Source organism: Moschus berezovskii, chromosome 11 (assembly GCF_049115385.1).
Source record: "Moschus berezovskii isolate FMDL1 chromosome 11, NW_MosBer_1.0, whole genome shotgun sequence".
NCBI classification, from domain to species: Eukaryota; Metazoa; Chordata; class Mammalia; order Artiodactyla; family Moschidae; genus Moschus; species Moschus berezovskii.
In genome coordinates, this window is record NC_142470.1 from 73,115,265 (window position 1) to 73,132,122 (window position 16,858).

Consider the following 16,858-nt stretch of genomic DNA (forward strand, 5'->3'; position numbering starts at 1 on the left):
CCAGTGTCCTATTAGCATTTTTTGGTAATATTCCTGTCATATTAGAGGCATCTCCTAACCAGGCTTGAGTAATTTTTTTTCCCCCTGTGGTAAATTAGTCTTAAGTAACACCATATATCCCCAAAACTCAGGGACACAGATTGAAAGATATAAGACAATACCAAAAGGGTTGATATCAAAAAGTGTCCTATCTAACTTCTATGCATATTAGCTATTCTATCTGGACCTGCCCAATCTGTTTTTACACTTAGAGAACTGTGCTATTATTCTCTTATTGTGCAAGCACAATATACTATTCTTTTTCACCAAGGACACTTCAAATATCATTGGCTAAACTTGCTCATAAGGCCCAAGCAGTAAAGTGGTTTGAAGTGCAGCCTGAACTTATTGCAGAGTCTCCTCTTGCTCTGGTCTTCCCTTGAAACTGGCAGCCAGTTGACTCTCGTGGATCTAAATATTGCAATACTATTCCCAAATATGGTAGACGTTGTCTCCAAACTCCCCCAGAATAAAATTATCAAGTATTTTTTTTCTTTTTTTTCTCCAGTTACTATAGTAGGAGGTATTAGGAGCAGCTGTTTGTCTTTTATCATGAAAGGTGTAGCTTTACATGTTTTAGGCCACTAAGCCTTCAGATGGGAAACAATGGTGTGAGATTGTGGAAATTTCACTGAGATGAGAGTCCTCTAACTTTTTGTAAGGTTTCTCACTCATCTTCTAATTATTACATATTTTAGTAAGGCACCTAAAACACCTGCTGTTTCCTGTTCATCAGATATAATCATTATAATATCTCAGTGTAACAGACCAGTGTCATTTTTTATAGGATGGCAAAATCATTAAGGGGTTACTCAGGGGCTCAGCATCAAAGGATTTGCCTGCAATGCAGGAGCCACAGGAGATATGGGTTCTATCTCTGGTTTGGGAAGATCCCCTGGAAGAAGGGCATGTCAACTCATTCCAGTATTCTTTCCTGGAGAATTCCATTGACAGAGCCTAGTAGGTTTCAGTCCTTGGGGTTGCAAAGAGTCAGACATGATTGAAGTGACTTAGCATGCATGCAAGTTCATTAAGACCTCTGTAGACTATATTATGCTATAGATAAGAGTAATTGACTCTATGACAATACTGAAGGCCTCATCTTGTTTGGGTCAGGTGATAGCAAACTGATTTTGGTGGTCCCTGCAAAATAGTATGGGGGAAAGAGATGATTTATTTCAGTAAAGGTAGTACATCTTAAAGAGTAGCTACAATTGGAGTCATTATCTGATTAAGATTGTTAGTCCACAGTTATTCTCTGAGAGCGATCCAACAATTATAAAGGCAAAGTTAGGAATTTAAATAAGGGGAAGGATAGGCCTCAGACCCAGGTGATGTTACCATAGACTTTTGAACAAAATAAAGCTATTTTCCTCAAATAATAAAGTACTTCCACTAGTAAGACAAGATCAGAGTGATTGAGGGATCCTGTAGCTTGAATGACAACTAATGATTTCATAATTATCCTGGGAGAAATGAAGACCTTACTGAAAAGCTTACAAAGTTGAGATTAGTTACTAGTATTTGCCCTTATAGCTGGTAAAGCTAGGAGATGAAATCCAGAAGGCACCAGCACCACATATAATTCTTTTTTTTTTTTTTAAGTGTTTCTTTTATTTTAATCTTTGTGCTCTGCTGCCAGTGCTTAGTCACACTGGCTCTCCACCTTTTGTAAAAGAATGTTTCCTAGAACCTAAAATATACAAGATAGCCCATTCTCAGGGCTTTATACATACATGGGTAAAAAGTTGCAAAACAGAGAATAACATTTGTTTTGTTGGAGATACACAGGAACATCATGACCTAACCTACAGGGACACCTGCAAGAACAAAGGATTCCTGCACCAAGAAGCTTGCAATAGACAACTAACTTCTCTTTTTAACATAAAAATATAATTTGGGCCATTTTACTAAAAATAGCCCAAATTCTGACTGGGGTAAGATGGTTCTTTTTTTTTTTTTTTTGGAGCTAACACATAGATATTTATTTATTTTTTTTTTTCCAATTTTATTTATTTATTTTTTTCAAGTTGAACAGACTAAATTTCTTTAAACAAACTTACTTATACTCCAGAGTCCTTTAAAAACTTAATAGCATTTATACATTGAAGGTATTTGATTTTCTTGTAACTAGCACTTCAAATGCAACAAGCATTTGAAGCAACAAGCATTTGACCCAACAAGTAAAACTTTCTACAGTTCATAACTTTTATAAATAAAATAAATTAAATGTACAGTGAATAAGTTCTCTGAAATATTTCAATATTTCTGCAGGTTTAGTAGCATTGTAAAATACATTTCAACTAAAATTCACAAATCTAAAAACCTGTTAGGCATTTTTAGGCATTTTAAGATGGAAATGAAGACCAATGTTACATCGTAATATGCCAATTACAAATAGTACTTCAAATAGCAAATACTACAGTTTGTCCCAAACTTTAAAAACTATTCATGAACTCAACACTGAACTATTGATGGCTATGAGAATTGTTTCCTAGCCTTTTTGAAAATTTCAACCCATTTACGTTTAAGGTAATTATTGATAAGTACGATCCCGTAGCCATTTTCTTTATTGCTTTGGGTTCAAGTTTATACACTCTTTCTGTGTTTCCTGTCTAGAGAAGATCCTTTAGCATTTGTTGGAGAGCTGGTTTGGTGATGCTGAATTCCCTCAGCTTTTGCTTGTCTGTAAAGCTTTTGATTTCTCCTTCATATTTGAATGAGATCCTTGCTGGGTATAGTAATCTGGGCTGTAGGGTATTTTCTTTCATCACTTTAAGTATGTCTTGCCACTCCCTTCTGGCCTGAAGAGTTTCTGTTGAAAGATCAGCTGTTATCCTTATGGGAATCCCCTTGTGTGTTATTTGCTACTTTTCCCTTGCTGCTTTTAATATTTGTTCTTTGTGTTTGATCTTTGTTAATTTGATTAATATGTGTCTTGGAGTATTTCGCCTTGGGTTTATCCTGTTGGGGACTCTCTGGGTTTCTTGGACTTGGGTGATTATTTCTTTCCCCATTTTAGGGCAGTTTTCAACTATTATCTCCTCAAGTATTCTCTCATGGTCTTTCTTTTTGTCTTCTTCTTCTGGGACTCCTATGATTCGAATGTTGGAGCATTTAACACTGTCCCAGAGGTCTCTAATATTGTCCTCATTTCTTTTAATTCGTTTTTCTTTTTTCCTCTCTGTTTCATTTATTTCTACAATTCTATCTTCTAGTTCGCTTATCCTGTCTTCTGCCTCTGTTATTCTACTGTTTGTTCCCTCCAGAGTGTTTCTGATCTCATCTATTGCATTATTCATTGTATATTGACTCTTTTTTATTTCTTCTAAGTCCTTCTTAAACCTTTCTTCCATCTTCTCAATCCTTTTCTCCAGGTTATTTATCTGTAACTCCATTTTGCTTTCAAGATTTTGAATCATTTTCACCATCAAAATTTGAAATTCTTTATCAGGTAAATTCCCTATATCTTCTTCTTTTGTTTGTGTTGGTGGGCAATTATCTTGTTCCTTTACTTGCTGGGTATTTCTCTGCCTCTTCATCTTGCTTATATTGCTTTGCTTGGGGTGGCCTTTCCCTCTTCTTGCAGTTTGTGGAGTTCTCTTTATTACGTAGTTTCTTCGCTGTGTGTGGGGTTGGACGGGTGATTGTCCGGGTTCCCTGGTTAGGGAAGCATGTGTCGGTGTTCTGGTGGGTGGAGCTGGATTTCTTCTCTCTCCTTTAGAAGACAATGGGCTGCTTTTCTGGGAGCCTGATGTCCTCTGCCAGTATTCAGAAGTTGTTTTGTGGACTTTACTCTGCGTTCAAATGTTCTTTTGATGAATTTGTGGGGGAGAAAGTGGTCTTGCCATCTTATCCCTCTGCCATCTTGTTCCTTCCTCCCCAGAACAGTGGATTCTTATATTCCACTTGGTCGTGGAGTATCTCTTCCCAGCTGCTCCAGCAAGGTGCAGCCGCTGTACCTTACCTTGGACGAGGGGTATCTCCTCAAGGCCGCGCCTCCTGCTTTGAATGTAGATCAGCTCCTCTCGGCCCTCCGGTGCCCAAGCAGCCACCGCCTCCTGAACGTGGTACAGCTCCTCTCGGCCACCGCCCTAACCCTGGGTGCGGGGTAGCTCCTCTCAGCCACGATTCTGCACGTGGTCGGTTGCGCCGGAGCCGGGCGTCTCCCGCGTCTGTGCCTCCGGAGCCGGGCGTCTCCCCTATAATTCTTTATTGAACAAATCTTCCTGTTCTTTACCTAAAGATTTCATCTCACAAAGCTTTTAGTATAGTAATAAGTGTAATTCTTGGATTATAGATCTTATTTGAATTTAAGTAAATGCTGATTCATAGATAGACTATAATATATCATTTATTTTGGATTTAAGCAAAAGATAAATTGTGAAATTATCAAGAGAGCTAGTTTTTGATTCAGTCTCTGAAATTATTAATATGAATATAATGTAGCAAAATAATGACTCAAAAGATAGCCAGATTGTTTACAAATGACTTGAACCATAATTTAAACTTTTCTGAATATTGTCCTTTAAGTATGTGAAAGTGCTACACTCAATATGCCAGCAAATTTGGAACAAACAGCAGTGGCCACTGGACTGGAAAAGGTCAATTTTCATTCCAATCCCAAAGAAAGAAGAGGCCAAAGAATGTTCAAACTATTGTACAATTACACTCATCTCACACACTAGCTGAGTAATGTTCAAAATTCTCCAAACTAGGCTTCAACAGTACGTGAACTGAGAACTTTCAGATGTCCAAGTTATATTTATAAAAGCAAAGCCCAGAGATCTAATTGTCAACATCCATTGGATCATCGAAAAAGCAAGAAAAAAACATCTACTTCTCCTTTATTGACTATGCTAAAGCCTTCGATTGTGGATCACAACAAACTGTGGAAAATTATTCAAGGGATGGGAATACTTGACCACCTTACCTTCCTCCTGAGAAATCTGTACGGAGGTCAAGAAGAAACATGGACACGGACATTAGAACTGGACATGGAACCACAGACTGTTTCTAAATAGGGAAAGGAGTACGTCAAGGCTGTATATTGTCACCTTGCTTATTTAACTTATATGAAGAGTTCAGTTCAGTTCAGTCGCTCAGTCATGTCCGACTCTCTGCGACCCCATGAATCACAGCACGCCAGGCCTCCCTGTCCATCACCAACTCCCGGAGTTCACTCAAACTCACGTCCATAGAGTCGGTGATGCCATCCAGCCATCTCATTCTCTGTCGTCCCCTTCTCCTCCCACCCCCAACCTTTCCCAGCATCAGAGTCTTTTCCAGTGAGTCAACTCGTTGCATGAGGTGGCCAAAGTATTGCAGTTTCAGCTTTAGCATCAGTCCTTCCAATGAACACCCAGGATTGATCTCCTTTAGAATGGACTGGTTGGATCTCCTTGCAGTCCAAGGGACTCTCAAGAGTCTTCTCCAGCACAACAATTCAAAAGCATCAATTCTTCGGCGATCAGCTTTCTTCACAGTCCAACTCTCACATCCATACATGACCACAGGGAAAATCCATAGCCTTGACTAGATGGACCTTGGTTGCAAAGTAATGTCTCTGCTTTTCAATATACTATCTATATGAAGAGTACATCATACAAAATGCAGGGTGGATGAAGCACAAGCTGAAATCAAGATTGCCAGAAGAAATATCAAAAACCACATATATGCAGATGACACCACTCTTATGGTAGAAAGCGAAGAAGAACTAAAGAGCCTCTTGATGAAAGAGGAGAATGAAAAACCTGGCTTAAAACTCAACATAAAGAAAACTAAGATCACGGCATCCAATCCCATCATTTCATGGCAAATAGATGGGGAAACAATGGAAACAGTATATTTATTTTGGGGGGGCTCCAAAATCACTGCAGATGGTAACTGCAGCCATGAAATTAAAAGACACTTACTCCTTCAAATAAAAGTTATGACCAAGCTAGATGGGATATTAAAAAGCAGAGACATTACTTTGCCAAGAAAGGTCCATCTAGTCAAAGCTATGGTTTTTCCAGTTGTAATGTATAGATGTGAGAGTTGGACCATAAAGAAATCTGAGCATTGAAGAACTGATACTTTTGAACTGTGGCGTTGGAGAAAATTCAAGAGAGCCCCTTGGACTGCAAGGAGACCAAACCCATCAACCCTAAAGGAAAACAGTCCTGAATATTCATTGGAAGGACTGTTGCTGAAGCTGAAGCTCCAATACTTTGGCCACCTGATGTGAAGAACTGACTCATTGGAAAGACCCTGCTGCTGGGAAAGATTGAAGGCAGCAGGAGAAGGGTACAACAGAGGATAAGATGGTTGGATGGCATCCCTGACTCAATGGACATGAGTTTGAGCAAGCTCTGGGAGTTGGTGATGGACAGGGAGGACTGGCATGCTGTAGTTCATGGGGTCACAAAGAGTTGGACACAACTGAGAGTCTGAACTGAACTGAATTATGTGGAAGGAAGTAATTGCCACTCAAAGTTATGACCAACCTTGATAGTATATTAAAAAGCAGAGACATTACTTTGCCAACAAAGGTCCGTCTAGTCAAGGCTATGGTTTTTCCAGTGGTCATGTATGGATGTGAGAGTTGGACTGTGAAGAAAGCTGATCGCCAAAGAATCGATGCTTTTGAACTGTGGTGCTGGAGAAGACTCTTGAGAGTCCCTTGGACTGCAAGGAGATCCAACCAGTCCATTCTAAAGGAGATCAATCCTGGGTGTTCATTGGAAGGACTGATGCTAAAGCTGAAGCTCCAATAGTTTGGCCACCTCATGCGACGAGTTGACTCACTGGAAAAGACTGATGCTGGGAAAGGTTGGGGGCGGGAGGAGAAGGGGATGACAGAGAATGAGATGGCTGGATGGCATCACCGACTCTGTGGACATGAGTTTGAGTGAACTCCGGGCGTTGGTGATGGACAGGGAGGCCTGGCGTGCTGTGATTCATGGGGTCGCGGAGAGTCAGACACGACTGAGTGACTGAACTGAACTGAACTGATTTGAAATAAAACTATATATATCTTACTCAGCAATGAAGAGTTGTGCTTGTAAGACACAGTGTTTGTGATCAAAGTACACTGTTGATTTTAGACATGGATTTTAGGAAATGAATATATCAGAAATTGGTGGGCTAACCAGAAGCAAAAGTGCCTAGGGATTGGATGACCCTTGGCCTCAGCCATAGGATTGTGGCTGCCACCAATTGGTTGACTTTCAGAACATTGTATGGCCTAACTGTGGGACATTGGAAGAAGTTCCTATTGGTTGGGAGGGTTTTTAAGCAGTTTTGAAAGTTCATTTTATTAAGGTCAATTAACAATCAGTATTTCTGTAGAATAGAAATATTTTTATTTTCAAGTATAAAACCAAAAAATAATATATTTTACCATAATTAGATATGCAGCCTTTCTATCTCCACTATCTAATATACTAAATGATAAAAATTAAAGAGAAAGGAAATTTCAAGTTAGTTGAACAAAAAGGGAAATGGTAAACAAATTTCTGTGGGACTACAATAAATAGTTGGATTTCATTGATCTCTGTAGATAATCCACATTGTGAATTAATTGCCATAATTTTAAATTAAAGAAAGCAAAAATTTACATAGCTGACATTTTGCAGAGAATGAAAAACGCTAAACAAATATTTATTTTAAATATATTTTGCATAAATACTGCCCATCATCATATTTTTTGGTCTCCATTACCATATGCCATATTCTCCTATTAATTCTAAGTCCAGTCATATACAGTATCCAAAAACCAAAATTAGAAATTTAGTTTCACTGAAGATTGAAGAAGTGAACAAATAACTTATTCAGTTTGTGCAGTATTTTACCAACAGGCCAAACTTATTTTCCTTTCAGTCAGTTCAGTTCAGTCTCTCAGTCGTTTCCGACTCTTTGCGACCCCATGAATCACAGCACGCCAGGCCTCCCTGTCCATAATCAACTCCCGGAGTTCACTCAAACTCACTTCCATAGAGTCGGTGATGCCATCCAGCCATCTCATTCTCTGTCGCCCCGTCTCCTCCTGCCCCCTATCCCTCCCAGCATCAGAGTCTTTTCCAGTGAGTCAACTCGTCTCATGAGGTGGCCAAAGTATTGGAGCTTCAGCTTTAGCATCAATCCTTCCAATGAACACCCAGGATTGATCTCCTTTAGAATGGACTGGTTGGATCTCCTTGCAGTCCAAGGGACTCTCAAGAGTCTTCTCCAACACCACAGTTCAAAAGCATCGATTCTTCGGCGATCAGCCTTCTTCACAGTCCAACTCTCACATCCATACATGACCACGGGAAAAACCATAGCCTTGACTAGACGGACCTTGGTTGGCAAAGTAATGTCTCTGCTTTTTAATATGCTATTTTCCTTTAGAGATCAACAATTTCAAACTAATATGAATATAGATGCCTAGGTATATTCATTTAATTATCTTCAAAACAACAGTTTTACTAAAGAGAGTTGAAGGATGCTATTGTGTTGAAAAAGAATGGAACTAGATTCACTGAACCCCTGACATTTTTCTAGGTTCTGTGGTATATAATCAACTTATTTTCTCATGCTATTTAATTTTCACAGTAACTGCTATATGTTCTTTATGAAAAACATCACACATAAATACACAAATATACTTTACATTAAGACAATATTGTAGATGAACAATCTATGACTCAGAAAGATTTGATAAATTTCTCTGGGTAAAAAATAAATTGGGGGAGCAGGGATTCAAATTCATCCCTGCCTAACATATAAGCCCATGGGAGCTCTAAGATGAAATAAAATAAAACTCATTTCATATTAACCTTAATCTGGGTGAATTATCCTATCTTGTGAATATCAAGAATGTTTAACTATAATATTTATGATTTCTGCTATCTGGCCTATACATGGTTTTGTGGGAGAAACAAGTGAATTTGCCAAATAGATTATGTGGAATGTGACTTAGTTATGCTTTTCAACAAACATTATTTATGGAATTTACTACTGCCCTGAAAATTGAGCCATATACCACGCACATTAAAATGCTTGCCTGGAGGAACTCAAGTAGGGCAGCTCTAATTGTCTATTTTGTTTTTTAAAGTGTTGGCATTCAGCTTATTGGAAGGTACATGATAGAACAATGCTTTCCCCCTTTTCAGTAAATGATGCCACATTTCTTGTTGTTTTCCAATTTTCTAGCTCTCTGTAGTGCTCCATGACTTTCCAGCTACAATTGTGGTTGTGCTGGGTAGTTTATTAGTCAATTCCTTCAACACCCAGGGATCCATTTTATTTGGTCCTGCTGGTTTATGTATGTTCACATTTTTAAAAAAGCATTCCCTGGTGAGTTTTAGTCAGTAGTCATTTTTTCACTTCTTTCCAATTCTGTAAACTTCATTTTCTCTATCAGCATTGCTTTCTTAGTTTGCTATACTGTCTCCAGTTTTTGGTCTCTTCTTATTTCCTGTGAATCATAGGCTTTAAAAAATTAGTTAATTTTCTCGTCTCTTCAGAGAAACTGCTCATTTCTCTACTTTTTTTCCTTCTTTTTGCCACTGGAATCTTTGTTTTCTTATATCTCCTTGAATTCTATTATTGTAAGTGCCCCTTTGCTCTTATTCCAGATTCTAACTTATTTATTCCCTGTTTTTATATGGTTCTACTATTTAAGCACATCAGAGTATACCATTCTGATCACTAGGACATGGATACCTCAATTCACAAATTTTATACTTAAGTTCTCTGTTAAATTGCTTGATGGAATATTATCCATAGTAGAAAAAAGACAAATGTGGTATATAATGTGGACACACACAGAGGCATACATCCACAATGTAATTAACATACAGTGATAGTGTTAGTTGCTCAGTTATATCCAACTCTTTGTGACCCCATGGACTGAATTGTTACCTGCCAGGCTCATCTGTCCACGGAATTCTCCAGGCAAATATACTGGTGTGGATTGCTATTCCCTTCCCTAGGGATCTTCCTGACCCAGTGACTGAACCTGGGTCTCCTGTATTGCAGGCAGATTCTTTACCATCTGAACCACCAATTAACATCAGTTCAGTTCAGTCGCTCAGTCGTATCTGACTCTTTGTAACCCCATGAATCACAGCATGCCAGGTCTTCCTGTCCATCACCAACTCCCGGAGTTCACTCAAACTCATGTCCACAGAGTCGGTGATGCCATCCAGCCATCTCATTCTCTGTTGTTCCCTTCTCCTCCTGCCCCCAATCCTTCCCAGCATCAGACTCTTTTCCAGTGAGTCAACTCGTCACATGAGGTGGCCAAAGTATTGGAGTTTCAGCTTTAGCATCAGTCCTTCCAATGAACACCCAGGATTGATCTCCTTTAGAATGGAGTGGTTGGATCTCCTTGCAGTCCAAGGGACTCTCAAGAGTCTTCTCCAACACCACAGTTCAAAAGCATCAATTCTTCGGCGATCAGCTTTCTTCACAGTCCAACTCTCATCAGTTCAGTTCAGTTTAGTTCAGTCGCTCAGTCATATCCAACTCTCCGTGACCCCATGAATCACAGCACGCCAGGCCTCCCTGTCCATCACCAACTCCCGGAGTACACTCAAACTCATGTCCATCGAGTCGGTGATGCCATCCAGCCATCTCATTCTCGGTCGTCCCCTTCTCCTCCCGCCCCAACCTTTCCCAGCATCAGAGTCTTTTCCAGTGAGTCAGCTCGTCGCATGAGGTGGCCAAAGTATTGGAGTTTCAGCTTTAGCATCAGTCCTTCCAATGAACACCCAGGATTGATCTCCTTAAGAATGGAGTGGTTGGATCTCCTTGCAGTCCAAGGGACTCTCAAGAGTCTTCTCCAACACCACAGTTCAAAATCTCATAGGGTGATATAAATCATGAAAGAGCTCTATGTTGCCCATCGTAAGGCCAAGATTCAGATGCCTAAGTTTATGCCTTGTCAATAATAGCTTCTACATATTAATTATGTGTCAGCTTTGTAACAGGACTCTTTCACATGTATCCTGGTTAGCAAAAGGAGAATAGCTACCAGTACTGAAAGAACTAACAAACCAGAGATATGCACTGCTATAGAGCTGTGTTTCTGACTTTATCTATTGACAATTACTCTCCCATTTTAAAAGTTCTTTTAGGGATCTAGCCAAAGTGAATTCCATTTGTTATTCAAACAAGTGTTGGACATTCCTTTCAAATTCCATAGAAGTTTATAGTTGCCTTCATAAAGTCAAATGTTTTTCCACGATCTCTATTTTGCTACTAATTTGTACCTCCTAGTTTTTCTCCACCGGAAGATGTTATAAAATTTGCATTTAAAATTATAGAATAGTAGTCTCCCTGTGTTTCTTCTTAAGTATTTTATCAGTTTTGATGGGTCAAAACCCTTGCTAAAACATTTAATACTGAATACAGTGGAATCAACTACATACATAATATGTATACATTGAAATAAGATATCATGGTTAAGCACTTGTTGAATATTTCAATATGGGGTACTGATTCTTATTGCCTAAGAGCTTATAGTGGGCTTCCTTGGTGTCTCAGACAGTAAAGAATCTGCTGGCATTGTAGAAGACCTGGGTTCGATCCCTGGGTTGGGAAGATCCCCTGGAGAAAGGAATGGCAACCCACTCCAGTTTTCTTGCCTGGAGAACTCCATGGACAGAGGAGTCTGGCAAGCTGCAGTCTGGGGTCACAGAGTTGGACACATCTGAGTGACTAACACATACACACACACACACACACACAAGAACTTATAGTACAGTCTATCAGGATAGCTGTTGCTTACTTGGAAAGTAAGAATGCAAATCAAAGCAAAGGAAAATTATATATATTGGTATTGTCCTTTAGTGGCATATATGTGTATATACATTTAATTATACATATTTTCTTTGTCTGTCTCTCATATATAGCACACATGACATTTGAGGAATGTACTTAAATGTTATGTAGGAAGTACTTTAAAGACAAATAGGATTTCATGCACATGCAAAATATGAAATATATATCTTTGTTCACAAATTTAACTAGCAATTTATCAATGCCTAACCCATACCATTTGGATCACATATACTCTCTTTCTTAATTATTATGTTTATATTGAGAATGTGATCATAAGGGCATATAGAACAAAATGGGACAAGACAGAGAATTTTAGTGTTGTCCTCGTATTAGTCACTCCCAGGAAAATAAAAGATATAAAGATATACATTTTGATAAACAGAGCATCAGTTCTTAAGTCCAAAATCACAAATGTGAGTTCCAAAATAAGAGATAGAGATAATAGAAAATGATCAAATATATAATACAAAATAATGAGGAGCCTGGAGGGCTACAGCTCATGGGGTCTCACAGTGTCGAAACTGGGTCTCCTGTATTGCAGGCGACTGAGCGACTTTCACTTCCACTTTCCTGGACTCCTTGTTTAGTACCCTGTAATAAAGCTATTCTTTTCTACTTCACTCAAAACTGTCTCTGTGATTCAATTTGGTGGTATACAGAGGCCAGGTTTCAGCAACACTTTGGGGTGGCAAATTTTGCTCCTCTATGGAACTTTTTTCACAATAAATAAGCAAGACTGGAAAGCATTAAAATATTCAACAAGGGAATGGACCCATTCCTTAAGAAGGGGGAAGTGTTTTCAGCCTTATAAAGGAGTATCCAAGAGAAAATATATTTAATGAAATTAGAAATAAGGTTTGTATACTATATAAAATCACTGAAGAACATGGTATTACAATGTCTAACAGTGGTGAACAACCATGTTGAAGAGAAGGAAGCTGGCAATTATATGGGTAACTAAGAATGTAAGAAAGTATGACAAATCCCCATTTTTCATAATAGGTGTGGCTTATGTAATATCTAAAATATATTAATCAATAGTCTTAGTAAAACATCATTTAGAGATGTGAAAGTCCCAATTTCAATTCATGGTTTGGGAGGGGGCGGATCTCCCATTACCAACAAGCAGTTGTCAGAACATAGTGTCCAAGAATTCAACTCAATTCTGACACTGTATACCAGAGACAGCATCAAATTTCACAGGTTAAGAGTTTGACCCTATAGTATTGCCTCTAACTCCAGCTCCACCTCCACCCCAACTTTAGACATCAGTCACAAGCCTAAGCTGTCACCTGTTCTTCTGACCAACTGACTATACTTTGAAGGTTCCAGTGACCCCCTATAACTCAGGATGCCAACTGAAAGCCCAGGGTATTTATTACCTGTACTTCTGACCAATTGGCTATAGATCAGAGTCTTCTTGACCTCCTCCTTGGGTTTGATTAATTTGCTAGACTAGCTCACAGAACTCAGAGAAATATTTTGCTTACTAGATTACAGGTTATTTTAAAAGATTTAACTCAGGGACAACCAGATGGGAGAGGTATATGGGGCAAAGTCAGAGCTTCCTCATCTCTAGGCAATTTGCTCTCCCAGTACCTTCCGGTGTTCACCAACCCAGAAGTGCTTTGAATCCCTTCATTTTAGACATTTTTAAGGACGGTTCATTACATATACATGATTGATTAACTCTCTGGACATTGGTGACTGATGCAACTTCTAGCCCCTTATCTCCTCCCCAGAGATCAGGGGTGGGACTAGAAGTTACAACTCAACCATCTAAACATAGAGTTGGCTCCTCTGGCAACCAGCCCACATCCTTAGGAGTTATCCAAAAGTCACCTCATTAACAAAACAAAAGACACTTTTACTTCTCTCTTCACATAGGAAATTCCAAGGGTTTTAATAGCTCTGTTCCAGAAACAAGACAATGACCAAATAAATATTTCTTACTCTAAATCATAATATCAAAGCTAGAAGAATTTAACAGAGATAAAAGAGTTTAAATTTAATCCTATTTTGGAACAGAACAGGGTATACAAAACAAAAGGTTTGCTTTAATTGTGAGCTTTTCTGTATTATTAAATATTTTTAACGATGCACATGTTTTATTTCAATTATTAAAAAGCTATTTACATAGTTGCTTGCCAACCATTCTTGCACATAAATAACTTAAATGGCAAAATCTATTTGTTAGACAGCTTAGTAATAACTAAATTGTTTGAATTAAAACACAGATACTCTCTGACCCAGTCATTCCATTAACATAAATTCAACATAGATAGTTTTGGATAAAAGCACAAAGATATAAATGTGAATATTCACTGCAGTGTTGCAGTAAAAGACATAAATATTCTTTAATGGAAATTAATTAAGCAATTTTGCTATATCCATGCACTGGATTATTCTTTTTTACTTTATTCTCTCCATACTTTTTTTAAGTATTTTAAGTTTTATTGTTATTACATTAAGTAAGATGTAGAACATTATTAAATTGTGGTCTTATGTACATAAAATAAGTATATTATGAATATACACATGTATATACACAGCACTTATATGTAAAAGCATTTTGAGGGAGGGGAATTGAGAAGTAATTGTTAACTGCTTCAAGAATGACACTGTGACAAGGATGGTGAGATAGAGAAATTTTGGAGGGGAGAGAGCGGATTCCCTCTGTAGCATTCAAATTATTACTCTGAAAATGAATCACATTTCCTATCAAACCATAGTTTAAAACAATTTAAGAATAATGTATTTATCTTTGTTTCTTTGAGCTGTATAAAAGTTACTCAGTTCTTTGTATGTAGCAGGGGTTCACTAATGGTTGATTATATGAATTCCAAATGAAACAAGCTGGCAGAAAGAAAGGGTCATGTGACCAAAATGGAGTCTCCTACACTTGGGCTAAATAATTCAGTGGTAATTTTCTGTCTAAAACATCCTTTCACCTAGGCAGTAGTTAACCAACATTTAGTGCCTTAAGAACTAATTGAAAGGATGGCCAAGGTCCTTGTTAGACAATATGTGTCTGTGAATTTCATTGTAATTAGGTTTAATGAGGCTGTTACTTCCCTGGGTCCACAGTGTCATTTTGTTGGCCAAAGGACACCAAGGCTATTGTATCTCTTCTCAATTTGAATCAAGAATACTCTTTTCTAGGTAGAAATTTCATTAAGGTCAGGAATATAATGGGGATGAACATAAAAGGCAAGGAGAGAGTCTTTTTCCAACTTTCCCCCCGCCAAATACTCATTTGTGACCTTTTCACTCTACATTTTTCACAAAATGAGGTCAGTTCACCCCTCTTACGTGTTAAACCCTGGGTTATAGTACAACTCCTAAGCCCATTACACTTTACCTATTGCAGAGACAAAACAGATATTTGTTGGAGCTATAAATAGCAGTAAGGTAGTGGTTAAGTGCATAAGCCTTGTTCACAATTTGATGACCTGGTTTTGAATGTTAGCTCCATCAAGCACCAGCTGGAAAAATTCAGGCAAGGTATTTAACCTCTCAGAGCCTTCATTTACTCATCTGTGTAATGCTGAAAATAAGCCAACAGAGCCATGGTAACAACTATGGCTTTTAGAAAGTTGTATACATAGGGTTTTAAAATAGTGGTTATATATTAACAACAATCAGACTTTAAAAAGGAGTATATTTTTCCAGCAGGAAAATACATTTGCAACTTCTCCTGGGCAAGTGGTATCTAAGAATTAAAAACAAACAAACAAAAAGGCAGAGTTGGCAGGATGATAATTGTTAACGAGAGTTATCATATGTTCTAGTGGTTATTATTCTACAATAAACTTAGACATTGAGAAATAATAAGCTTGGAAAAGGTATTGGAGACCCTAAAAAGACTCCTTAGGTTTGGTGTTCTATATCCTGTTCCATGTGCCAGGCAAGTGTATATATTTACTCTGAAAATCCCTAAAAGCAGAAAATGTGCTTAAAATTGTCAAGCAACAGAGAAATAAAACTTTTTAGGAATCTTATCTCAAAAATATCAGTTATTTGATCTCACACCTTGATTCCAAACAAAAGATAAAACCTTTGCTTCTCAGTTTCTAGAACCTGAGAGCTTACCCTATGCCAAATCCTCAGTCATAAAGGAAGCATAAGTGATCTCTGCCATATTCCAGCTCTTAGTCTATAGAAAGAGACAATAAACAGGTAAACACATGAATAAACCTACAAAGACTAATTGTAATATATGACATGAACTCAAAAATCAGAGCTCAAGGGCAGAGAGAATGAAAAATGTGATGGGGTGCATTGTCTATATAGAGAAGGTTTTACATAAAATTACTCTGAGTGGAGCTCAATTTATTCTCTCTATATTCAATATGAATTACAGATGCCTTAAATTGTAAAAAAAAAAAAAAAAAATTATCCAAGCAATGTAGTTTGTAATCACTTCATAAAAAGAAATGAGTACTTTTCAAACCAACTTTTGAAATTATTTTTATAACCACTAAATTAAAATTCAGTGCACCAAGAGCATTTAGCTTTCTCTCACTATAAACGACAGAAGTTCCATCTGTCATTGTAGAGTGTCACTGATTTCATTTTAAATCCTCACATAATGACTGCACACAAAAATCTTCTTTTCTATTAACACTTAAAAATTAAAAGCAAATGATAGAAGTAGTGATTTAAAACTACTAATTTATTTATGCTTTTCCAAGAAATTTTGCCGTTTGATTCTTTACTGGCAAAGAAGCAAAAAATAAAACAACAACAAAACCTTAGTCCAAGTAATTGATACTGACAAATCTAATTGCTGATTGGAACCTCTTATCCTGTATAAGACAGCAAGTTGTAGCTGTTATAGAATCCTTCAGCTGGTCCATTACTTACAGACAAATTAAGCTCTAAATTACTGATTTTCTTTTTTTTTTGCCAAAGTCCTTAATATTGCTACCCCATGGTTTTTAAAAAATTTATGTTAAAAAGAACAATAATGTGAAGGACAAGTGAACGACAACAAGTCTACTGGATT